General features: G+C 46.5%; 1 protein-coding gene and 1 long non-coding RNA gene across 35 annotated transcripts in view; both read right to left on the minus strand.

Annotated features, from left to right (window-relative positions):
* Nucleotides 1–26,386, minus strand: part of LOC127472609 (uncharacterized) — a 177,550-nt gene that overhangs the window by 118,962 nt on the left and 32,202 nt on the right. The gene's annotated exons all lie outside the window — the stretch shown is intronic.
* The window catches only part of LOC127472620 (uncharacterized), a 39,797-nt gene that overhangs the window by 2,459 nt on the left and 10,952 nt on the right, over nt 1–26,386 (minus strand). Inside the window, exons 5-7 of one of the 2 annotated variants that reach the window (XR_007905086.1) lie at nt 20,634–20,779; nt 14,163–14,278; nt 9,762–9,896 (exon numbers count right to left, since the gene is read on the minus strand). This is a non-coding gene — a long non-coding RNA (uncharacterized LOC127472620). Of the gene's footprint in view, nt 1–9,761; nt 9,897–14,162; nt 14,284–20,633; nt 20,780–26,386 lie in introns of both variants that reach the window. The other variant, XR_007905085.1, reaches the window with a different exon arrangement.

Consider the following 26,386-nt stretch of genomic DNA (forward strand, 5'->3'; position numbering starts at 1 on the left):
TAATGGGTGAATATATTTGCACTTCTGAGACTTGTCACAGTTATAACAGGTATTTCCAGCATAACTGAAGACTCCCAAGTCTGGAGTTTCACAAACCAGGGAAGCTTCTACCTGTGCTTCCCTCACAGAGTGGGACTAGTGATACCCAGTGTCCCTGGATGCTCATTTTCCATGTATCTACCCCAGTGGTTGTTTTCTTTCCATCCTCACCCACTAAGCTGAGGAGTCTAAAAAGAGCCTGGGCAAGCTCCTAATGCCCTTTACTTCTCTATGCCTTGTGCTAGGCTGAGCTGAGGCTATGGTTCAGTATTTCTGAACACCCATTTCACACACTATCTGGTTTACAGAGTGCACCAAACCCTCCTGAAAAGAGAAATTAAGATAGTATAGAGTCCTTCAAAGGTCCTCCAAGTTAAATGCCCACCTAAGCTAGGTATGCAGGACTCTTTATCTGATGGAAAGAGAAAGAAGTCGTCTCACAGGGTGAGTCAATCTGTCCAAAGATAGGTGGGAGGGATGCCTATTTGAGACAGCCTGCCATTCCCTTTGGAAGACAAATCCCACTTTGCAATATTTTGCATTTTTTACCAACAACACAATAATTTCCAGATGACTTTTGTCCTCTGCAATATCTCCAATGTGTTTGGGAGCCTTCTAGAATAAAGGGCCTGTTATCCCCGTATGCCGTGAGTCATCTGGAGGAAAGGGAAAACCCTTGGAACATGGGGATGTAAGTGGTTCACAGGGCTGCTTGGAAGTCTGAAAGAGTCGTAGGCGTCTGTGGGCATGGAAATCTCTGCAGGGGTTGGGGGAGGGCTGGGAACAGTGACCAGTTAGGGTTTGAGCCAAACCAGGGCAAGATTTTTGCTCGGTGAGTCTGATGACCGTGTCTGTTTGCCAAGGGAGAAATCTGGCAAGAGTGTCACCAGGATGACAGATATGGAAAGTGTTGGCAAAAGGCACAGAGTCAAAGGAGTGGAAAGAAGGGAGAAGGTCCCCACAGAGACTATCCCACGTCCTCTCTTCCCATCAGCCAGTACTTATTGGATATCCAGCAGGCTGGGGCCAGCTCGGGGTTTCTGACATCCTCCTTTTCATCCCTAAAGAATACCACAGGCTCCTCTTAATTCAAAGCTCCCTCAATAGAAATTATAAGTTCAGGTTACATGGGAACAGCGGGACTGAGGTTTCAGGGCAACCAGAATCTTGCACACAACCTGTGTTTTGCCAGGCTGAAGGCCCACACAGCTGACACATTGTCCATGCTGAGGTATTTCAGTTAGAGGCAAGACTTGGAGAGAAAGCCAAATTATTTGGCTCAATAACCTTGCTGGAGGCCTGAAAAACCTGCAAATGGCCTCTGCAAGGTCACTTCTGGACACTGGGAGGAGAGAGGAAGTGGCAGGGAAGAGTGAGCATTACAGGATTGCTCTGGGTTTGCGGTCACATGAAAAACACCTTTGGCAAGAGATGAGCACATCTCTCCATCACCACTGGCAGTCCCCACACCAAGAAGCAGCTCAAGGCTACTGAGACAAGAGGTGGAGAAAAAACCCACAGGGCTGGGTGGGCCATGTGAAATGAGATTTTCAGCCATAGTCATCTTCCTTACCTACCGACCTGGTGAAAACAAGGGTCTGATGCCATCAGCAAAGGCTTCCCACAATGAGTTGCATTAAGATGGAAGAGGTCATTGCTGTTGGGTACAGCAATGCATGCAGTTCTTCCCATCAGCTAAGGCAGATGCTTCTCTTGGTGGCACCAATCTGAAAACAGGACAGAGATACAGCTGATGAAAACCTCACAGAAGAGGGGAAGCCAGCCCAGTAGGCAAATCTTACCCCATTCCAAATGTCCAGGGTAGACATCCAAAAGGCAGGCAGCAGCTCTCCAGATAACCCTCACGTCTAGTGCTGCCATATGAAGTGTCTGAGGCATAAGTTTTCTGCAAGATGTGGTATTTTGTGTACTGGCATCGTCTCAGTTATGTGACTGGCAGGGTAGAAGTCAGCTAAAAGCACTGGGTCATGTGCAAAAGAAAGTAATAGCATGGATTTGCCTCTGGGGATCAAAAAACCCCAACAAAACCCAGTAGATTTTAGAAACAGAGGTTCTTTGGGTAAAGATAGCCCTGGTTAGCTGATATCCTGTGCAAACCCTCGCCTCTTCCTCAGAATAAATACCTCTGTTTCTATTCAGAAGTGATATTTGAAGCTAAGAAACACCAAAAAAAGTCGAGGACTTAGGTATGGACTGACCTTCACTTCTGTGTGAAACTTCAAAAGACCTGCACACCTCTCAAAAGGTTGCCAGGTGAAACTGGGCAGATTTCAGACAGAATCAATTTTGACCAGCTGAATTTCTTTTAAATCCACTGCATTTCCCTACTGCCCGAATGAGAGCGTTTGTATTACCACAAGAACTGCCCAGTGTAAGTTTTTATTATGTGATAAATAAAAACAATGACAATTCATCTCCTGTTACAAATGATTCTGCTATTGACATGCTGAAGCTGTCACAAGTCTAGAGGTCACCAAAGCATTAAACATGCAGGTTTGGCATTTATTTCTTTTGATGAAAAGCTATATTAAGAAAAAAAATAGTTGTTCCCAGATACATTTGGGAGCACTGGAAAGATGTGGGTAAGTGTTGCTATGCAATCCACTAGCATGAAGTAGTCCTTTGTGGCTCAAAGAACAATCTCCAGAATTAAAACTAGTGTTTTTGTCAGGATAAATTCCTCATGCCTTTGAATAGGAGCTCCAAAGAGATGGAAAGGTCTATTTACTTACATCACTCGACCTCTTGTTTCTCCCAAGTTTTATTGACAGAACCCTGCTTCTATGGGTTTACTTTGAACAGCACATCAAAAGCGCTGTTAGTGTAGGAGTTAGAGCTACATTTGGTTGGAGAACCTTGTAACACGAATTGTTTCCTAGAAAGCTCAGAGAATGCTAAAAAAAACAACCAAACAACATAAAGACAGGAGCTGACCCGGCCCAAACATTTGGTAGGTGAGACTTGAAGGAAGCAGCTCCCTGGCAAGCTGCAAGTTATCATGCTGTCTTAAAACAGACTGTTTATTCTAAGCCTGGGTAACCACAACATGAGGAAAAGCTGGAGGATGGACTGTATTTCTCAATATAGAGAAAGGGCAAACCCTTTTTCTAAGATCTTTCACTTTGGGATTTGCTTTACATGGAGCATCTAATGCTGCTGAACAAAGGCAAGACATCACAAAGCACAGACAGCAGACTGAAATGTCCCCAGAGCCCAGGATTTCCATGGCAATCTGGAATTTAAACTGGGGAAGCCTCAGGCAGGTTTCCCTGAATAGGGGAACGATTAGAACATTTTGAAAGCTCTACACCCTGCTGCAGGGGAGCTTTGTCTCCAGTCACCCCCTGTGTAAATCTGTCCTAGAGCACTGGCAGTGCTGAGAGTCCAGTGAGTAACTCCCTCTAATTCCTTCCAGGGGACTGAAGGCACGGCTCTGGGGCAGGCAGGAGTTGCAGTCTCCACTTCAAGCCAGACTCCACTGCACCAGATCCCTGCTTGGGCATTCCACAGATATTACAATCCCTGCCCTCCCGTTGCAATCCAACTGGCCAGTCCTCACCATTCCATGCAGTTTCACCCCGATGGAGTGAAAAGGCTGCTGGCAGTGAAATCTGGATGTGCAAGGATACACTTATCTACCTGAGCAGGACCATCAAACCACAATAGGCTGCTTAAGCCCTTTATTACTCTCAAATTTGGCTTTTAAGTTTAGAATAACCCTGGTAAGCTTCTAATTCTGAGTAAATTCAGAAGTATGCATGTCCTAACCATCACTCTTGGGATAACTTTCAGAAAGTAAGAATTTTGGATGGCATGAAGCTGTTGAGAAAACAGTTTTACGCAGGATCATACCAAATAATTTCCTGTGATGCTACAGCTGAAAATACCACAAGTTTAAAAGAGAGGGAGGGAAAATTCTGTTTCCTCAAGGACACAGCACAGTTTTAAACAGGACAGAGTGGATGCTCCTGAAAGAGCTTTACAAGGTCTCTATAGAAGGCTGGGATCTGGAAAAAACATTGGCAAGACAGAATGGAAAGCAGAGGTAGGACCTGTTGGAACTGCTGGGGGTCCTGATGCTGCGTGGGAGTTCTGGGACAAAGGTTTTATCACCCTTTAATTCCCTGCACCAGCTTTGGAAAATAATTGCTCTCTCCATTCTCAGGTTCTCCACATGTAAAATAGGAGGATTAACAATCTCTCTCTGACTCTGGGTGCTTTTGTAAGTCAAGTATATGTAATAACATATTATAAAATCAGTAGTGTTAAATTACTGCAGGTTCTTATTGCCAGACCACATGGATCATGAAATAGGTTTACAAAGGAACTCTCATACCAGTGAAATGAATGCCTGCTTATCCCTACAAAAAGAATCACACTCAGGTGGGCTGGCAGGTGTAGTTTTTGTTCTCTGAAAAACCTCAATATTTTTGTATAAGCTCTTAGAAAGGCAAATTAAATAAAAATAGCATTGTGGAAATTAATTGGTGAATTACTTTAAAAAAACCCAAACAAACCACAAAAAAAAGCCCTAAACCCACCTGAAATATCAATGTAGTTTGTTCTAGCGATGCTGATTTCTTTTTCTGATAGCATAAAATCTCTTCTTAATGATGTAGAGATAATTTGTTGCAATAACAGTAAAACAATAAATCAGACTATTAATATACTATAAAAATAGCATGGTCTATAACATACTGAAGTCAGATTCTAATAAAAGCATCTCCACCAAAAAGGCAAAGCAGCATAGAAAAATGAAATGTTTTGACAGTGTCAAAACAAAAACTGTTGTGTCAAAGCCTGGGAAACCCACGCCAGCCTAGGAAAATTAAGCTCCCTTTCCTGGCTGCAGATGAAAAATCCAGACAATTTTATCACAAGCCTTTCTGTCTCCCACTTGAGTCAGACTCCTGATAACTGATCCATGAATACAGCCTCGTCCTGCCTGTCCCAGAGAAGCCAATGGCTGATGTTGCTTGCCCGTTGCCAAACTACAGCAGCACATCCCAGCTCCCCTCTGAGCACTCTCAGCTGCTTCACAGGCCAGGAAGGATTTGTTTACCAGTGTCTGACAGCAGCACTAAGTGGCCTTGCCCCATACAAGAGCTTCGTTAAGGCTTCTGGGGGATTAGATCCATGGGGCCCCCTGTGTTCCTGTTAGAGCCCCACTTCCTACTTGGAGACCAGCTCTCCCCAACCTCTGAAACATTCCTCAAAGGGGTAGCGTGAGTATCCCAAAGCAGAGTCATTCCACTCCCTTTGGATCAGATTTGCAGAAAGCAGATGAAATCCAAGGCAAACCCTTGAGCATTTCATGGGAACATTCCCAATGGCTCCAGCAGGATTTCATTTGGATTTCTGGGCTACAGCCCAAAACACCAAGCTCTCCAGGTAAGTGGTGGGTTTGAGTGCCAGGGTAACACCTTGGAGATCCTTGGCTGCAGGTGGAGGCAACCCCTTCCCAGGGAAGGCACCAAGGAAAAGGTCACAGACCACTGCGATGTTTTTGCCTTTGTCATGCAAATCCAGCTCATCTCCCCAGCGCTCAGCAGCCCTGACCAGCTGTGCAGCTTCCTCAGGCAAAACCGCTGGAAGCCGCTGCACTGTAATATTTCATAAAATCCTACACCCTGCTCTGTGTCCTTGCATATGTATGGATAATATTTGTTTGCCCCACATGTCGTATGCTGCAGAAGTATTTTCTATTTCCTGGCAATCCTGGAAATCATTAATGACCTCAGAGCATAACAGATGGTCTTGCCCTGTTTGTAAAAAAAAAAAAAAATCACAAAGGGAGGAAAGTTTGCAGGATCTGTTCAGTGTCCTATGGCCAAGCCCTGCTAGTGAGAGCCCAGCAGTCCAGAGGGACCCACTGTAGGCTGGGACACAACCTTCAGGGAGCTCCTTCTCTGAGCAGAGACTGTCCCAAGGTTTTTCTAAATGCCTGGCTAATGTGTGCTGGGCAGCAACGCTACCAGATGTGTGGGAGAAGCTACCCTGCTCCTTTCCAGCTCAGGCAATGGGTTTGCATGAAGCTGAGCTTTCCTTCATGCTTTGACAGGTACAACACGTGGTGTACTTTCACACTGGGACAATTTGGAGATAGGATTTGACTGATGGGAAACCCAGAGGGGAAGACCTGGCTGGTCCTGAGCAGAGAGAGGAGGATGTGTGCTTGTTCTCTCACTGAAAGGGAGACCATGGGAGCAGCTACAGCCAGGACCAGGAGGTGGAACAACCTCTGTTCTAGAGAGCTGACAACCCAAACAGCTGAAGAGAAAAGTACTACACCACTTAATTGCAGGAAAATTGAATCAGAGAGGAGTTTAAAAGGTAGGTTTGAGGTTGCATGGAAAAAACTCTGGCAGACCATGAGCTGAACTTACTGTCCTGAAAGAAACCCACATCCCAGCCCAGACCTTCACACCATCTCTCTGACCCCCAGCACAACTCTTGTACTGGATCTGTCCTCCAAAGGGTGCCAGCAATCCTGGGGAAAGATTTTCCTGCTGGAGAAGAAATAAAGGGTGGGGTGGGATGAGACTGACTGTGAGGGAATTGGGATTATTTTTATCATTGTGGTGCTTCAGACTTTTTTTGGTCTCTCTCCATTTTCAGCTTTGCAGATGAAGTAGAAACTACGGTTATCACCACTGAAACTTCTTTCTGGCACTTTGACTGCTGCCCTGGTTCTGACCCCTCTTAGAAGCAGAGCAGGGAAGAGAGAGGAGCCAGCAGCTGCGAGCAGCACAGCCGCGCAGCTTCCTGAGCTGCAGCCCGACAGCAGGCAGAAGTTAAGGGCCTCTCTTTCCTCTGTACCACTGCTACAGGACTTACAAGGATGCAGTCATCCTTGGTCCTAACTTCTGGAGCAGATTAGCTCCTTTTCACCTCATTAAAACCTTTCTCAGATGGCCAGCTCATTTGAGAAGGCACCTAAAAGCAGCTAGAGGAGCCTTCAGCACCCACATTTGAACAATCCTCCTGTTTGTTGTAGCGTTTCAAATTTTCAGCAGCCCCTTTATTTCTGTTTCTCTTTTCTTTTGTAAGCAGTTTTCTGGGAGCAACAACCTCTCCCTTTGACCTCTCACATAACACTGGGGGCAGTTGGTGCTATGACTGCCCAAACTACTCAAGGAATTCAACAACAGAGCCAATGCCTGCTCTCCCAGATTCAGACCTGCCTGTCAGAATTGCTGGTTGTTAGGATTGCTGTAACATTTGAAGGCCTCACCACAGAGCTTTTTTACCCCAGGGATGTCACATGGATTCAATCATCTCCCAGTAGCCACCCACAGCTCTCCCAACAGCTGCACAGAGAGAAAAATACCCGCAGCCGTGACTCAAAAAGCAATCACAGTTCAAAACTCTCAAAGTCTAAATTTCTCTGTCATTTGGGGCTTTTTTCCCAAGTCTGCTGACTGCCTGGGACTCTTCCCACTGATCTAAAAGGTCAGGGATTGGGTAAATACAATTAGGTAGGGACTGCATCCCCACTAACTGCTGAAAAGTATCTGTCTGCAAGGTGAACATCTTGCTCACCACATGCCACAGGATTAATTCTTGCTCTCCTTCTCCTCCCCACCTTTCACAACATAGTGCTTCACCATGGCATTAAACTTCTCCATGAGTTTGTGGTAAAAAAGCCTCAGGAAGGCTTTTGGTAGTAGCTTGGGGGTTTTGTTTGGGTTTGGGGATTTTTTTTGTTTGTTTTTTTGGTTTTTTTTTGGGGGGGGGTGGGTTTTCTTGGGAGGGGGTTGTGGTTTTGTTTGTTTGTTTGGGGTTTTTTTGGTGGGTTTTGTTTGGTTTTTTCAATGGGAAAAGCCCTCTGCCAGCATTTCCCCATGATGCTTATGCCCCCTTGGAAAGCAGATTGTGGGACTGTGATGCTCATGGTCCCCTTGGAAAGCAGATTGAGGGCCAACCAGCAAGAAGCTGGGTCCAAGTGGCAGGTCCTGTGGAGCTTGGGATCTCACCCAGGGAGCTGGGGAGGTCATCTCTGCCTTTGGCAGTGAACGCAGAGAGCGTCCTCAGGAGAGGTGATTTCAGCTCCTGGCTTGAACACAGGCCTCCTGCCTGACTTGGCCAACTCAGTCTTTTCCCCTTTAATCCAATATTTCTTTTGCTCTGCCTTGTCAATATGTGTCACAAGTTTTATGGAGAAGGGTAGGGCTAGGCATGTGCTTTCTGGGCTTTGCTGAACCATGGTTGTGACTCCCAGGATCTGCTGTACAATCCCACTGTCTGCCTTCCTGGGAAGCTGTAAATGCCCTTTCAGCCCAAAGAGGACCCTGGCTCTGCTTAGTTTTCTGAAAACCAATTAGTTATTTACAGACGTGCCTCAGCTATTAGCACATCATTAATCAACATATCACAAATAAAGAAGCCCTTTTGCTATTTCAGGGCACCCTCCAAGTAACTGTTCTAATTGTTGATAACTACTCTGCCTATATTGTGATGTGCTTTCTTGCTGTGCACTTTTGAATGCAGTTTTCTCCCACTCACCTCATGATAAATCTTGTTTTTTTTCAGAAAAAGAACATGTGCTTTTATTAGAAAGGAATTTATCTACATCAGGGAAGGGTTTTCTTTCAGGTCTGGGATAAATTTTCTAGTTAGGCAAAGGGAGCACGTGCAGCCCTAACCTGAAGAGCAGCATAAATTTTGCTTTATGCATCCAATGACACTGAGAAGCACTTTAAAGAAGGTTTTCCAAACCCCACAAATAGTTGGGACTGACTCAGATATTGTCCCTAGAGTGCCATTCTCTGCCCACGTTCTCGTTTGGGAGAAAAACACGACCTTTCCAGGAATATTTCTGAGATAACTACTACTATCATGGTACAGAAAAATCTTTTCTACAAGCAAAGCCCCATTTGGTTCCGATTAGCCTAAATTCTAACAGTGCAATCAAGGCACCATGGCCACTATGGTAAGCCAAGAGGTGCACCCAGAGAGCAGCTCTCAGCATTCCTTCAATGGGAGAAGTAGCCACCATAGAGGGACTTGGGCAGTTAAAGGAATTACAGCAGCTGGGGGGGGAGTTCAGATCTGTCTCCTGAGGGAGCTGGGGGGGCTCAGCCTGGAGAAAAAGAGACTCAGGGGGGACCTTTTTGCTCTTTCCCACTCCCTGACAGGAGGGGGGAGCCGGGGGGGGTCGGGCTCTGCTCCCAGGGAACAAGGGACAGGAGGAGAGGGAACGGCCTCAGGCTGTGCCAGGGGAGGGTCAGGTTGGACATCAGGAGGAATTTCTCCCTGGAAAGAGTGGTTGGGCCTTGGCAGGGGCTGCCCAGGGAGGTTTGGAGTCCCCATCCCTGGAGGTGTCCAAGGAAGAACTGGCCATGGCACTCAGTGCTCTGGGTTGGGGACAAGGTGGGGATGGGGCACAGGGGGGACTCTGTGGGCTGGGAGGGCTTTTCCAACCTCAGTGATTCTGTGATTCTTTACACTAACAGAGTGCAGGTTTAGACTAGATATTACAAAGCAATTCTTCCTTCTGAGAGTGGGGAGGCCCTGGCCCAGGTTGCCCAGAGAAGCTGTGGCTGCCCCTGGATCCCTGGAAGTGTCCAAGGCCAGGTTGGACAGGGCTTGGAGCAACCTGGGCTAGGGGAAGGTGTCCCTGCCCATGGCAGGGGGTGGAACAAGATGAGATTTCAGGTCCTGCCAACCCAAACCATTCTGTGATGGCTGTGTGACCTTACACGGAGCAAATCCTCCATCCTTCTTTTTGGAAAGATACATTAGGCTTGCCAGTGTTCGAGCAGTGCCTCTCCTAGTTTTTCAGCTTTCTCCCCCACTTCAGTGCTAAATCTCTCATGATTAATTTCAGCTGTGACCTAGAAAAGAAGCAGACCTATATTCACTTTTTATGTATTCCTTTCCCTTCTCCTGAGCCAGCAGTCAAAGCTTTATGAGCTGATATTTTCCCCTCCCACCTCCCTCGTGCCCTAACTTTGCGATGAGTATTTGCCTCAGGATTTCACACACTGAGCCCTCAAGAGGTGCCTGGTCTCTTCCACTGTGCACATGATGCTGTCCAGGTTTGCACACTGTGATTCCCTAGGAAAGGGGAGCCAAGAATTGCATCTCAGCTGCTGATAGGAAATTGGTTCCCATCAGTTTTCCAGTGCACATCCCCAGAGAGTGAGTCAGGGCTTAAAAACTGACTCCAAAAACCAACAGACAGGAAACAGAAGAGTTTCTATTTAACGAAGCAAATACTCCTGAGACAAGCTGGGATGAGGAGGAGGAGGGAAGGGCCTTTCCAAGACTCTACCGTGGAAAAGGAAGAACCCGTGGCGTTAACAGGGCTGCCTTTTGTCTCCTTCCCTTATAATTTCTGCAAGTTCTTTTAATAGAGATGAACATAAGTGCCAGACAGAGCTGAAGGCTCTCTGGCAGCTTTGCTGCCTTCATATTTCTGTTTCTATCATCCTAAGCCCAAGAAAACCCAGATTTGCACCTTTTCAGCCATGTATACATTATTAACAGGACCTTTGGGATGCACTGCTTCTGCCATGAAAGCAAATGTCATCTTAAGAACAGTTAATTCTGCTGACTAGAAGGAAGTAACAGCAGTTATTTTTGTTCCCTGGCAATACCTAAGCCTTTGAATGATATCAGATGGGCAAGAGTCAACAACCCAGCCTGAATAACGGGCTGCTCAGACAGCCTATAAACAGATTTTAGTGTCCCTCTTTTATATAAAGCTACACACAGCCAAGGGGTCTGCTGGGGACTGACACACACATGCCTGGAACAAGAGGGTATTGAAGTAGCTGTAAGTCCCTCTAATCCCTTCCTACCAGAGGAGCCACTGAAAACACAGCAGCCACCAGGATGCTTCAGCTCTCAGGGTGGCTGGGTGGTGCAGGAGCAGGAAACAGCAGCCAAATTCTTCATATCTCCTCAGCCTCAGCTGAAGAAAAGCCCCAAAGCAGACGGTAATTAAGCCCCAAATATTTGCATTAGACTGAAAATACGGTTATTTTCACCACACTGGCATGCAGAGCCAGGAACACAGACAGGGAGAGGCAGCTCTGTGCTGCCTCCTTACACAGCTGGAGCCCTTCCATCTGGGAGATGGAGAGCTCCAATAAAGGTTGGCTTTAACGGGCTTTTCACTCAGACTTCAGTGTTTTTGTGAAGCCAGATGATGTTGAGGATACTGAATTGCTTCCATAAGCTACAGGAAAAAGCTGTATTAACTCTTTTTGAGAGGACACAACATTTTCTAGTTGAGACTCGAGGAACAGTGGATTTGGAGTTCAGTCCTTCTCCAAGAACTAGGCCCACTCAAACACACCCATGGCCCTCTGGGCTAGGTAGCAGCAAGGAGGTGGTGTGACATCATACCCTGCTGGCTGTCCTTCCTCAAGCCAATGGAGAAGATAATTGTAGGCAGATGAGTCAACCTGGGCTGAAATCTGGTGGGAATTCTAACCCAGTAACCATTTAGGGTCTTATTGTTCAAAAAAAATCATATAATTTTATGTCCCCTCATCACCTCCTTCTTGGTCTACTTACATTAGAAATATTTTGGGCAGGAATCACTCACTCCTTTTATCTGCCTGTTTAGGGCTTATCACATCAAGTCTGTCTCACATAGTGTCATTGAAAGAGGTGAAATCCCCAATCTCTTGATTAATAAAAATAGGATAAATGTAACCTACCCACTTCATTTTGGTCATATGTTAAATTTACAGCCTAATGACACCGAATTCGGGGACAGGATAGGAAGAAATTCTTCTCTATGAGGGTGGGGAGGCCCTGGCACAGGTTGCCCAGAGAAGCTGTGCCTGCCCCATCCCTGGAAGTGTCCAAGGCCAGGTTGGATGAAGCTTGGAGCCACCTGGGCTAGTGGAAGGTGTCCCTGCCCATGGTAGGGGATGCAACAAGATGGTCTTTAAGGACCCTCCCAACCCAAACCACTCTATGATTGTTCCTGGTGATAATTTTAGGAGAAACTTGTTCCCCCTGAGACTAACGTTGCTATCTCTGCTTTAGAGCAGAAGCCTTTCAGAAAATGCCCTGATGCTGCAGGACCAAGGCTCATTTAACTCAAGATCACACATTCATATATCTGAAAAGTCCACCTTTTGTTCAAATTATTTCTTTGATATCCATTTTACAGGATAAACAGAGGTAGGAACATTCAGGTGAGCTCCCTTGTTGTGGGCTGAAATACATGGGGAAAATTTTATGTTCCCTTGGGGCTCTTGTTTGGGATTTAATTTCTTGTGTTTAAAGAGAATTCAGGATGGTGAGTGCTGAAAACTTGGCTTACTCTGTCAGATTTTACAAAAATCCTATTGTTGCTCTTACCCTGGATTCACAGAAATCGAGATCATCCACCCCTTATTTCCACAGAAGTGGAGTTCATAGGGTAAGTGCTTTGGAAAAGTCCTACCTTACATCTCATAGCTGCTAAAGGTTTATGAAAATCTTGTCCCCTGTTGCAGGCCATAAGAAATGAGCTCGTAAGAGATGAGATGTTTGAAGAAATGTCCCACAGAACCTGGCAGTAATGATAAGGAGGAGACTGAGACCATGTAATTAGGTTAGAATCTGCCCATTCCTCACTGTGCATTGAGGGTAACGAAGGTCCAGCTCACACCACAAGGCACAGCAGGGAGCAGAAGCTGTCAGGGAGTTTAACAGGACAGGACTGTGCAACATGCTACAAAAAAATTGCCAGTCAGTGAGCCAACAGGAATCAATCTTTGTGTCACATACTGTATGTACTGGGGCAGGGTGCCCAGCTCAGCTGGGAGTCTAAGTTTGGTGACTGAGTCATCTCAACCTGTTAAATGGGATCCAAAGGTTTTCCCACTTGGTTTGAGGGAAATAGGCACACACATAACTCTGATGGCAAGGCAAATTTCCTTCTGTTGCAGCTCAGGCAGGGTCAGGCTGCACCACTGAATGTCAATATCTCTTTACATTTGTGCTTTTTTGTTGCCCACAGAATGACTCTGAAAAACAAATGAGATTTTCCCCATGAGTCAATGTCAGCAATATCTGACAGACCTGCACAATGGTGAATGGCAGCTCAGTGAAAACCAGCTCAGTGAAACCAGCTCTCAGAGGGCTGGCATAGTTTGTGCACCCAGAATAGACCTGAGCCTTCCATGCAAAAGCAGAGCCATTGCTGCCTGAATATGCTGGGAATTCCAGAGCAAACAGCAGCCACCCTAGAGAGGGGAAGCCCCACATTGTGGTCCAGCCATAAAAAAGCTAAGAAGTCCTTTGGGAGGTGTGGTTGGCACAGAATTCCTCCCTCTTGTCAGCCCTTAGAACAGAGCTGAAATACAGGAGCACAGACCACTCGTGCAATAATATAATGCAACATCATCCATGCAGTAACAGTGCTCTGAGACACCATGGATAGCACACGTGCTCCCTCCTGGACCAGATTATCCCACCCTGCCATGGGACAGCCTCTCTCCTGTGATTCAGTGCTACATCCTTGCTGTCCTCCACACTTAGCCCTGACACTGGGCACTGCTTGTCCCTCAGTTAGAAATTCAGAGACTAAGGCCAGATAGAAACATTACATTACCACAATCAAACACTGGTTTTAATCCAATTATCCTTTGTTATGCTTCCCTTTCCATCTTATTTTAAAGTCCACAAGGGATGAGGAGTACCACTTGGAGAAAAGTGAAATGCAGTACAGTCTAAAGAGTCAAACCAAAAAAAAAAAGTCAGTAGAAATGTCATCTCGTTTTAATCCAGAGCTAAAAATCTTTGTCCTTCCAGAACATTATAAACACACTTTGGAAGCTGCTAATGACTGACTCTGAGACCCACAGACAGAAAGAAAGACGAGACAACATGTCTTTTAAGTACTCAAGAAAGCCTAAAGGAGGAAGTGGGAGACATGTCTGGAGGAGGAGGAAGACACACAGAGCTTTTAGGCACAGCCTGCTGAGAGAGTGGTATGTTTTTGACAAGGAAACTGTTTGTTTCTTTTGGGATCATAGCAACAGGACATCACGGACATGGTGTGCAAGCAAATAATGATTTTTCCAAGGAATACCTCTCTCCAAATAAAGTAATCAATTTCTCATCTTAATGGAAAAAAACAAATCTATACAAACCTGCCAGGCCAGAGAGACAACACTATTCTCCTCCAGCACCTCTTCTGTTTTTCCAAAAACATTTCCCAGCTCTAATTCCAAGGTGGTGAGTCTTCTTATCCAGATAGTTGAGCAGCCTATTCTTGAGAAACACAAATCACAGATAAGGAGGTGACCCAGACAGTTCTCTGAAGGAGTAAAAACCCCGTGTTTGTTTGCTTTCAGCTGCTTCCTCCAGGCCATCCCCATGGCTGCTGCTGGGAACTGATCCACCAGTCCTTGAGCTGCTTCCAGCTCAGATATGAGCCACTCTCCCACAGCAGCTTTGCAGGTAGCAGCAACCTTTGCTCTGACCTCCCTTACCTGTTACAGTCCAGCAGTCCCCCAAGCCTAGACTAAGATGGGAGAATTTCAAGAGAAATTTCAAGGGCTCTTCAAGATTTCAAGAATTTCAGGGGCTCTTCTCCAGCCCTTGGCTGGGTTTGGTTTCACAGAATCACAGGAGGGGTCAGGTTGGAAGGAACCCCAGTGGATCAATGGTCCAACCTCCCTGCTCAAACAGAGTCATCCTGGAGCACATTGCACAGGATTGCATCCAGATGGTTCTGGAGTACCCCCAGTGAGGTGCACCAACTATCCTGAAGTGGGTTGATAGCAGAAAACACCCCAACGTGAAGAACGAAGTCACCAGCACCAGTGATCACACTCCTGTACGTCTGTTTGCATCCCTCCTTTCTTTTCCAGCTCTTTTTGGCCTGGCAAACAGGAAGAAACAAATGTTATAGCTATCCCAATCTCTTTTCATGGAATCATTTCAAATGACTTCTTGAATCACTTCAAGGGCTTCTTTTGGAAGTACTTCATCATCATCATGGCCGGGTTTCGCGAACGAAGATTTGGGAAGGCTCTATCCACATTTGCTACAGGCACGCTGGTGGCTTATGAGGCCAATACAAGACAGACATATCCCATTGCAAAAGGCACAGCAGAAAGACTCCTTAGGTGGGGTATTCTGCAAGACACGGTTCTTTCTGCGTTGCCTTTTTTCCTCGAGAGTGACCCTGCGTGTGTTCTCGAAGGAGACAGCAGCGTTATAGATGGGGTGTCTCCAGGCCTCCCGATTGGAGGCCAGAGTAGACCAGTTATGTTGATCAATATGGCCAAGGCTGAGATGTTGTTTCAGGGAGTCCTTGTATCTTTTCTTCGGGGCTCCTCTCATGCGGCAGCCGGTGGCAAGTTCACCATAAAACAGGATCTTAGGGAGGGGGTGGTTGGTCCTTCATCCTGGAGACGTGCCCTGCCCATCGCAGCTGTGTTCTCAGCAACATGGCCTCAATGCTTGTGACTGCTGCTTGCTCTAGAACAGATGTGTTGGTCACAAAATCTGACCAGTGGATGTTTAGGATTGTACGGAGGCAGCGTTGATGGAAGCGTTCCAGGAGTCGCAGGTGGTGGCTGTAGATGACCCATGATTCAGATTCATATAGGAGAGTAGACAGCACAATGGCTCTGTAAACACTGATCTTGGTGCTTTTCTTCAAGTGTTTATTATGCCATACTCTTTTATGGAGTTTTCCAAAAGCACTATATGCCTTTGCTATTCTGTTGTCTATCTCTCCATCGATCTTACCATCCAAGGAGATGAGGCTGCCTAGGGAATTAAACTGCTGGACTGATTTGAGCTCTGATTGGCCAGTGGTGATGTGGGGATGTTGGGGGACTTCCTGAGGTGCAGGTTGATGAAGAAGTTCCGTCTTCTTCCAGCTGACTTCCAGCCCAAAGAGCTCAGCAGCCTCAGCAAAGCAGGATGTTAAACGCTGCAGAGCTGCTTCTGTGTGGGCAACAAGGGCGGCGTCATCAGCATAAAGCAGCTCCTGGACAAGATGGTTTAAGGTCTTGGTGTGGGCCTTCAGTCGCCTTAGGTTGAATAGACTTCCATCAGTACGGTATCGAATGTAGATACCATCCTGATCATCGAGGTCTGCCATGGCCCTTTGGAGTATCATGCTAAAGAAGACGGTGAATAGGGTAGGAGCGAGAACACAGCCTTGTTTCACACCATTCTTAATTAAAAAGGGCTCAGAAAGTGCATTGTCATATCTAACTTGGCCGTGTTGATCCTCATGGAGTGAGATGATCATTTTAAGGAACTTGGGGGGACAACCTAAACGTTCCAAAATCTGCCACAGACCTTTTCTGCTCACAGTATCAAAAGCCTTGGTGAGGTCAACAAAGGTTACATAAAGACCTTTGTTCTGTTCCCTGTACGTCTCTTGAAGTTGTCTGAGAACAAATACCATGTCTGTGGTACTCCTGTTGGCTCTGAAACCACACTGACTTTCAGGGAGGATACTTTCAGTGGGTATTAGTCTGTTCAAGAGTATTCTTGCCAGGATTTTGCCAGCAATGGAGAGCAGAGTAATATCACGATAGTTTGAGCAATCTGATTTAATACCTTTCTTCTTATACAAAGTGATGATGACTGCATCTCGAAGGTCTGATGGTAGTTCACCGAGTTCCCAACAGCACACCACAAACTCGTGAAATTTGGTGTGGAGTGCAAGGCCCCCATGTTTCCAGACTTCAGGTGGAATTCCATCAACCCCAGCTGCCTTGCCGATTTTCACCTGCTGTATGGCCTTGAGGGTTTCTCCTAAAGTGGGGGCAGTATCCAATTCATACTTTACTGGTTGTTGTGTGATGGACTGAATTGCTGAGTCTTGAACTACACGGTTGGTACTGAAAAGAGTCTGAAAGTGTTCAGACCATCGATTCAGAATGGAGCGCTGAGTAGAGGGCTTTGTACCTGGTATTTAGGTCCGTATGCTGTTTTCAAGGCCTCATAGAATCCTCTGTGATCACCTGTATCTGCGCATAATTGAGTTTTTTCAGCCAGATCGATCCACCACTTGTTCTGGATGTCACGGAGTTTCTGTTGGAGCTTGCTGCATGTGAGACGAAAGGCTGTTTTTCTTGCGTGACAGGATGGCAGTGCAAGGTGTGCTTGGTGGGCAGTTCTCTTCTTCCTCAACAAGTCTTGGATTTCTTGGTTGTTTTCGTCAAACCAGTCCTTGTTCTTCTTGAGGGAGAACCCTAGGGATTCTTCAGAGGATTGCAGGATGCTGTTTTTAATATGGTGCCAGATTGTTTCAGGAGAGGAATCTGCAGAAACTGAGGGAATGTTTTCGAGCCTAGTTTGAAGGTTTGCCTGGAATTTGTCTCTTACTGTGGCTGACTGGAGATTGTTAACTTGGAGTCTTCTCCTTGGGATGCTGCCCCTTTTAGGTTTGAATTTGAGTTTGAAATTGAGTTTACAGCGCACCAGCTGATGGTCTGTTTGGCATTCTGTGCTGGGCATCACACGGGTATGGAGGACATTGTGGACATCTCTCCGTCGCACCAGGACATAGTCGATGAGGTGCCAATGCTTAGAACGGGGGTGCATCCAGGTTGTCTTCAGACTATCTTTCTGCTGAAAGATAGTATTAGTGATGGTGAGTTGTTGCTCTGCACAGAATTCTAGCAGAAGTCGACCATTATCATTGCAGTTTCCAACACCATGCTTGCCTAATACTCCTTTCCAGGCTTCAAAATTCTTGCCTACTCTGGCATTGAAATCACCAAGGATAATGATCTTATCATCTGCAGGAACCTTTTGGGTAAGGAGGCGCAGGTCGGTGTAAAATTTATCTTTTTCAGCAGGGTCAGCTTGGAGAGTTGGGGCACATATACTAAAGATGACAACGTGTTGGTTGTTGTTTAGTGGGAGGCGTAGGGAGATAATGCGGTCAGAGTGACCTGTCGGCAGATTTTCGAGTTTAGGAACAATGGAGTTTTTGATCATGAAGCCGACTCCTGAGAGGTGTTTTTCGGTTCTGGGTTTGCCTGACCAAAAGAGTGTGTAACTGGCACCATGTTCTCTGAGGCTGCCTTCTTCATGAAGGCGAACTTCACTGAGAGCGGCAACGTCGATGTTGAGACGAGCCAGTTCATGGGCAATTAGGGCAGACCGATGCTCAGGACGTCTGCCATCCGCGGAATCGAGCATGGTTCTGATGTTCCAACATGCTAGAGTTAATTTAGGTACGCCTTTGGAGGCAGGTGGGTGCCTTTGTCTTTTGATCTTTGTGCGACCGCATTGGAAGAAGATGCCCGTTGGCCTGCGGTTGACCAACCGGGTGAAGGGGAGATGAGCTTTGTTTAGGCCACCTTTTCTAGGCCCCTCTCTGAGTGGAGCAAGCAGTGCTGTCCTTGGAAAGGCTGCTTGGTCGTTCAGGGTGCTGCCCCAAGAGACTGTCATCTCCGGTCAGTCTCAAATGACCAATATCCTGAACCTCCTGCATGCAGGGTTGGGTCTGCGGCTCCCAGTGCACCTTTCACCTGCCGTTTCGACCCTCGCCTGTCGTTACAGGGCTTTTTGCACGTGGGTAAAGCCTTCAAGCCTGCGCAATGGGTTTTTTAGATGCGCGGAACTGAACCCACCCTTTAATCCTGAGTTTCATCTGCCAGGGCCGAGCGAGCTTGGACGGTGGCAGCGAGATCCTCGGGACATAGGTTTGATTAGAGTGACCTTCTCTTAGATGGATGGCCTTACAGGGCTAAGCGAGCTCCATCTGCCCGGGTTTGAGATTAGAGTTGTCCTTCTCCTAGGATGATTGCCAGAAGGCTAACGAGCTCATCCTGCCCAAGAATGTATTAAGTCTGGCCCTGCTGTTTTGACCTGTCTGGCATGGGTGACCCTACTGAAGGTATGTACCATTGCCAGCATAGCTCACAACCACACAGGGGCACACAGGCTACGTTCCTGTTAGAACGGTTTGGGCAAGTCTTTCATTTCCTGCTTTACTATCACCTATTTATAAACAATCATAAGGAGATACCCAGGAACAGCCCTTTGTCCTGCCCACCTTTTCAGGATGTAACAGAGCAAAGCAAACATATCCGGAACATGCCAAGCCTGAGCAATAGCAGCAGGTGAGTCAAAGACAAACAGACAAACAAACCGACCCACCGTTCTGGCCCCTGTACACATCCAAGGCTGTGGTGCTTATCGAGGCTCCAGCATGGCTGGGACCCCAATCACTCTAGAGGAACCCCACTATTCTCCTTGACCAAAACCTTCCTCCACTGTGTTACCATGTATCTGCAGGTGCACTGCACACCTGTGACACTTCATACAGGAGTGCCCTGCTCTCCCTCCCGCCAATCAGAAGACCCCCATGGCCTGCTCGATACTCCTCCCCTCTCTTTCCCACCCCCTTCCGCTATACCCCTCTTCACCTTCCCCCCCAAACCTGAAACAGCAAACCTCTGTGTGCTCCGAAGCTGCTCTCTCCTTCTCCATGGGTGTGCAGCAACTGCTGGCAATGCTCCCCCACCTTCTCTCTCCCCTCCCCTGCTGCGACTGCACCTTGGGAAGAGATCCCATCTGTCCCAGGAGCTAAGCCTGCGCATGCAGCCCACTCACAGACCCCACACCCCCCGGAAGTACTTACAGAGGGGTAAATCCTGTTACAGACTAAACTGCTGGGACCTTGCTATGTGGGAAAACTGAGAGTCACATTAATCGGCAGCTTAACTGAAATCTTCTGCTCAGCCTGGAAATACAGCTGTCTCAAGTGCAGCTGTGACACCTGAAAAATTTTAAGGCAGAGACATAGTAAAAAAAAAACAAAAAAACCACCTGTAAAGAGCTGGAAATAAATAGACTCAGGTAGTGCCTGGGTTGAAAATCGCTGAAGGGCAAAAGGGTGTAAGGGGAAATCACAGAATCACAGGATGGTTTGAGACCATATCTTTCCATCCCCTGCCATGGGCAGGCACACCTCACACTGGACCACGTTGCTCCAAGCCCCATCCAACGTGGCCTTGAACACTTCCAGGGATGGGGCAGACACAATCCACAACATATCAGATGTTAGGAAATAAAATTAAGAACATTATTGCTAATTTTATAGGCGATAAAGACTGTGGAGAGGTAAATTATAGTAAGTACGGGTCATTAATACACCACATGTTGAATTATTTTCTGCACTGGTGTTTTGCAGCAGAGCCAGGGTGAAGCTCTTGATCCTGGGACAACAGACACTAAGTGGTGCCTCAGGTTTTATTATTTATAATTATTTAGATTTATTATTATTATTATTTATTATTTGTTCCCACATAGTAATTAAGAAACTGATGCCAATGAAGCCCAAGATGAGTAATGCCCTGAAAACTCAGGGCCACACACACTACTCTGTTTCTTTGCTCCCTGAGGAAGCAAAAGATTGCTTTAAGTGCTCATTGAACAGAGGACACTTTCCAGTTGACCTGCTTAATGCTCAGGATGGTTGTGAATCAATTGTAGAAGTACCAATTAGGTGTTGAAAAGTGCATATAATTAACATCCACAATTTAGGGACATTTCCCTAAAGCAATGTAATCTTAACAGTATATTTGTATTCCACAATATCAGTTTGATTCTTTCCTCCATCCAAATCCAATACATACCTGGTTTAGTGGAGTAAGCCTGGATGATTGTATTAGAAAGAGACTTCAAAAAGCTTTTGGTTGAGGGTTTCTGTAGTGTATCCAGATGCTTTCATGACTTCATAAGCATGACAGAACTCATCCAGTCTCAACTCTGAATGCCTGTTCTTAACAACATAAAAAATTTGAGGAAATCAGTATCTTAAAGAGAATCTTGATTGCTCTTGGAATACAAATGGAGGCTTTTTTTTTAAGTTTCAAAACTTCACTTCTGAAAGAAACAGAATAGACATTTCTCAGTACATAAAAAAGTATTTTTCGAACTAAACATACTGATAAGAATGTGTTCAGAAAAGCAAAACACATGCAGAAGGACTTTAATGGCTGCAGTTACTTTGGGAAGGTAAATCCTTTGAGCCCATTTGTTCATCAACACAGCAACTTGCCACAAACTCTCTCCATCCTCATTCTTGTACTCAGATGATTTTGGAAAAAAACCTGAGTGCTATCCATTTCAAAGTGTCCTTTACTATTTAGGTACAATCACAGGAAAAAATACGACACTTTTGAATGTACAAAAATAATTTCAGTAATCACAAACATTACAGGAGCAGGTTGAAATGACTGACTACATTGCTATTGAAGAGAAAATATTTTGAAAGGGGAAGGGAGAGTTCATTTCTAAAGAATTTCAGAAGTCCAAGATGAAAACTATCTCTGGGTGGGGAAGAGCTTGATTAGGAAAACATTTTTAACTCTTATCCAGAGCATTACTCCAGTAGGATGCTCAAGTTTATGTCTGACCTTAAACACACGTTGTCACTGGGGTCAAAATCTCCCCTCTGCCCTGAGGGATGTACTTAAATGCCATGATAAACTCAAAGGAAAGCTTCCTGGTTGGAATCTATCAGCCTGTTGACTCTGTCCCAGACCTTTACAGCATCCCTGTTCAGCTCCCTCACTGTGGCCCTGTGAAAGCTCAGCATTAACACTGGACAATCCTTACGGACTGCTGGCACCTTTTTCTTTCTTTTTTTTTTGGCTCAGGAACCAACCTCATTATTTGGCTTGATTTATTCAGCATTCCCACTGTGCAAGGCCAGGGAAGAAGTGTGTTAGCTCTTTCTGCAAGAACTCAGGGGGTCGTTGGTGTCCGAGTCCTGGCTGGTTTGGGACTCTGGTCTGTGTGTGATTACCAACTGGAATTTGGTGGGAGGCTGTATTTAATACCACCCTTCCCTCCAGAGAAATAGGAAGGCAGAGAATTTTTAAGGACCACAGGTGCTTTATAAACTCTTGCCACAACTGCAGGAGTGTAGACAGCAAGAAGACAGACAAATTAGCCCCAAAAGAAGGATTTATGTAGGCAGGGTGCCTGCAGTGCTGCACCCCTACTCTGTAACATGCAGAGTTTTGGGCAAGCATCACATCTCTGGACCAGCATCTGCAGTGGCACTGCTGCCCTTTCCTGAGGGACCACTTACAAGAGACCCTGCAGGCACTGGACACCCTCACTGCCTTTGGTGCCAGAGGTACCAGTATGAGACAGGATCAGAGGCAGAACACATGTCATACAGCTGGAGCTCTCACTGCTCATCTCCAAGGCCCAATATCAACATAGAGACTCCAACCTCAGGGCTTTGGAGAACTAAATAGAAAGGGAAAGAAAGCAAGAAGTCAAAAGCATCCTGTCAGGACAACACCAGGGCTAAACATCCAAAAGAGAAAAAAGCCTAAAAAAATCATAACCATGACACTGAGTCAGTAGGGATAGAAGTCACACACATACATGGGCTCTACTTGCTCTTCCAGCACTCCTGAGATATAAAGCATCTTTCCTTCCCTCCTCCCTGACCACCAGTAAACAGTTTTGCTAAAAGAGTAAGGGTCCTGTAGCAACTCAATCTATGCCAGATCTTTGCTGTCCTCTAGTGCTGTCACCAGCTTCTCCCAAGTCATTCCAAGTTAAACAGATGAGGATTTTTACTATCTTTTTACAATCCAGTTTTTCCACCTGAAAGAGGAGGATAACTTTATATAACTTTTTGCTCCACAGGGGTCACTGAAGGCATAGATAATGCTCAGAGATGCCCAGATATAAGACAGAGACTGACCCTCAGCCAAAAGTTACCCCAGTCAAAGAAGCATTTTCAGGGAATTTTGTGCTTTTAGTCCTAAAACAGGGAAAAAAGAAACTGGCATCAGCAGTGACACACCAATGTAGCCTGATGTCATAGAAGAGACATCTCCCAGTGACAAAGTTTGTTCAATATTTTAAACAAATTTTAAATTGTGTTTAGTCTGGAAGTGATTATTTTGCTTATTCAGATTGATGTTTAACCACACACTGAAAATATGGTCAGGTGGCCCAGCTCCAACCCAGGAAAATGGATCACAGCACCATAACCAACAGTGCATTACACAGGACTGAATAATACAGATACACCATCATTAAAATCCCACAATTTAAACGCTGGAGCCGAGGTTTTAGAGTGGTAGGACAAGCATGATACATGTTCTCCTTTTTCAAATCCTGCAGTGTTTCAGGATACATGGGAAAGCAGATGTTTTTAATAGTCTGAACCTTAAATAAGCTTATTCTTCCAAATCAACTGCATGCAGTCAGGAGTGAGACACTGCTGCACGAATGGTCAAAATGTTCCATCTGTCTTGACTCCAGTGGAAAATGTGTATTCTGACCAAAATAGAGATTTTCACAATAAGACTTATTTTTCCCTGTAGTGTCCAAGGCCAGGTTGGACAGGGTTTGGAGCAACCTGGGCTAGTGGAAAGTGTCCCTGCCCGAGGCAAGGGGGTGGAATGAGATGATCTTTAAGGTTCCTTCAAACCCAAACCATTCTGTGATTCTGTGATTCCACTGTCCTTATGCAGAGTAAGTCCATGGATACTGCTTGGCCATGCACCCACTGTGGTGTCATCTGAGGTGGCAGAGCCAGGCCCAGACTAAGGGGAACCTATGGATGTCCTGTGCACTGACTTAAATATGTTTGAGAGACATCAGTCACACTGACAACTCGGAGAAGTTCAAGCAAACCTAAGGCTGCCAAAGAGGGTGTTCAGAAAGCAGGAGGAGAGAGCACATGCAAATCTAGAAGCAAAACTGGAGAGTAATAACCTCCAAGTTGTTACTTGGAAAGAAGGAAGTCCAGAGGACTCTTGGGAAGGATCTCAGGAAGCACCATTTTACAGGCGGGACCACAGGCATCTGACACAGGAAAGCTTTCAAAAGAAGTGTGGCGTGGGTTTAGACCAGAAACTATAAAGCACAGCTGCTCTAATCATCTTACTTTATTAAGAGAGAAGTGAGAGATGTCTGTTGGGAATATTGCCCCTTCTCACGGCCCAGAGGATGCAGGCTGAAGGGATGATCCTCCCCTCCCACTCAGGCCAGAAGGCAGCAACCCCTTGAGTTAAGCCAACAGAGTCATGTCAAGAGCAAGCAGAGAGGAAACCATTCCCAAATGCTACTCACATTACATTAGCTACCCATGGACCTCTCTGTCCACATCTTCCTCCATGCCATACCCCTGACACACCTGTCCCCTGTGCCAGTCAAAAGCCCTGTCAGGGGAAAATTACAGAATCACAGACTGGTTTGGGTTGGAAAGGACTGTAAAGCCCATGTCATTCCAAGCCCCTGCCATGGCCAGGGGCACCTTCCACTAGACCAGGTTGCTCCTATATTGTTTGTTCTGTCTTCCTTGAGATCCTCCTGAAGGATTGGAGGTTTGAACCCCACTGAAGGGGTTCAAACACACACAGTAGGAGCATGCAAGCAGCCCTCTGAATAGGCTACCGCCTAATAATGGGAGGATGCTGTCTTCTCCTAGGCAGATTTGCTGGGGGACCTCAGCCATCAGGTAAATCCTGTGCTCTGGGCTTGCCTTAATGGGTACAGCGAGGGACAGAGCCAGGCTGGGGAGGTTTGGGACCAGTTGTGCCACGGTTGCACCCAAATCCTTGAACACTGACCTCCTTTCCCAGCAGCAGCCGTGCTGGGCACATGCCACACCAGATGCAGGAGCTGTACCAACATGGAAAGTTGTACTTCTGAGGTGAGGCAGCTCCTGAACAGGATGACTTGATGGGGATCTCAGTTTTATATCCAGTAACCGAAGACTGTGGTCTAAGTGTTGTGGGCTGCTCGCTGGGGAACAACTGTGAATGCCCGCTCAGCCCTGCTCAGAGGAGTGTTTTCCAGGGATTTGTAGGAGCTGCACAGCTTAGGTGACACAGGACATCCCCACTCAGAAGTGCTGAGAGGACTCTTCGTCATGGGGGCAATACCAGGTTAGAGACATGGCAGGAAGAGAATAGTGAGCACTGACAGAGAGCAAATCCCACTTATTCCCTTTCACAGGTTCCCACTGAGCTGTCCAGTGCCACACATTAAATACGTGCTTCATTCAGCAGAACAGCAGCTCAGCTCCCTGGTTTCCTTAAGCCAGAGGATTTTATCTGGAGCAAACTGCAGCTGGGCTGCAAAGGCAGAGAGCAACATGCAGCCCTCGGGGGCAGTCCACATCGGATGCGAGCAAGACAGATACCAGCAAGACCTCTGCCTCCCAAACCTCAAGGAAGTTGCAGTTGCATCATGTGAAATCCCTTTAAAGACATTCCCTAGCTTTCCTTCACAGTGACAGCAAGGAGGGAGGAACTGGCAGGGTCCCTGTTCCCAGCTGCACGCAACTAATCCACATGAATTTTTTTTCCACCTCAATTCCTGGGAACATTTGCCGTGGAAGAAGCCAAGCCTTCTACTGCTTCCAACTCCAAAGATGTTTCTTCTGCATCATCCATTTTCTACCAGCTGTTTGAGCTCACAACCAGAGTCAGACCAGTCAGAGCAGAGCTGCAGGACCCTGACTCCCTGATGGAGTACAGGCTGCCTCCTCCGTCCCAGGTACTTTGGCTTTGCCCTCCTTCTTCTCCACACTGATCAATTCCTGCCTTTCTCTTGTGGGTACTTCCACTCACAAGCATCTGTCAGCTGCTCAGACTTTCCCAGAAAAGCCCTGGCTTCCCTGAAAAGCCTGTCTCCAGCTCAGAAATGTGCTTCCCTGCCTATAGCACAGCATGGGGGAGTATCACCTCACCCTTGGGCAGCCAGAATTGCACAGCAAGACCTGTCCTTTCCCTCAGCAACAACATACACTATTGTAGGTACACTGGGTGCTGCCATAGGTAGAAGTGTCTTTGGACTTGGTCTGTCAGCCCTGCTTGGTGCCAAAGTAGATGATACCCACCAGGAATGGAACACTGGAATAGAGGTGAGGAACAGGGAGTCAACCTGTAACTCAAGCTATGAGCAGCTGGCTGAGCAAATGGAAAGGCGGACCCTCAAGAGATGTGGGATCTCTTCTCCACATTGCCATGTGCCCCATGAAAGGGTTTCAGGAGAAATCATCTTTCTCAGGGCTTCCCTTTCCTCCACTCTCTTGTTGGCATTTCTCCTCTCTTTAGCCATCTTAGAGTAAGGACCTGGTTCTCACAGGAAGTAAGATCATAGAATCCTAGAGTGGCTTGGGTTGGAAGAGATCTTAAAGCTCATCTTGTCCCCCACTCCCTGCCATGGGCAGGGACACCTTCCACTAGCCCAGGTTGCTCCAAGCCCTGTCCAGCCTGGCCTTGGACACTTCCAGGGATGGGGCAGCCACAGCTTCTCTGGGCAACCTGTACCAGGGCCTCCCCACCCTCACAGGGAAGAATTGTGTCTATATATCTAACCTAAATCTACTCTCTTTCAGTTTGAA

This window comes from Manacus candei, unplaced genomic scaffold (genome assembly GCF_025592945.1).
Source record: "Manacus candei isolate 608988 ecotype Guabito, Panama unplaced genomic scaffold, ASM2559294v1 h1tg000029l, whole genome shotgun sequence".
NCBI classification, from domain to species: Eukaryota; Metazoa; Chordata; class Aves; order Passeriformes; family Pipridae; genus Manacus; species Manacus candei.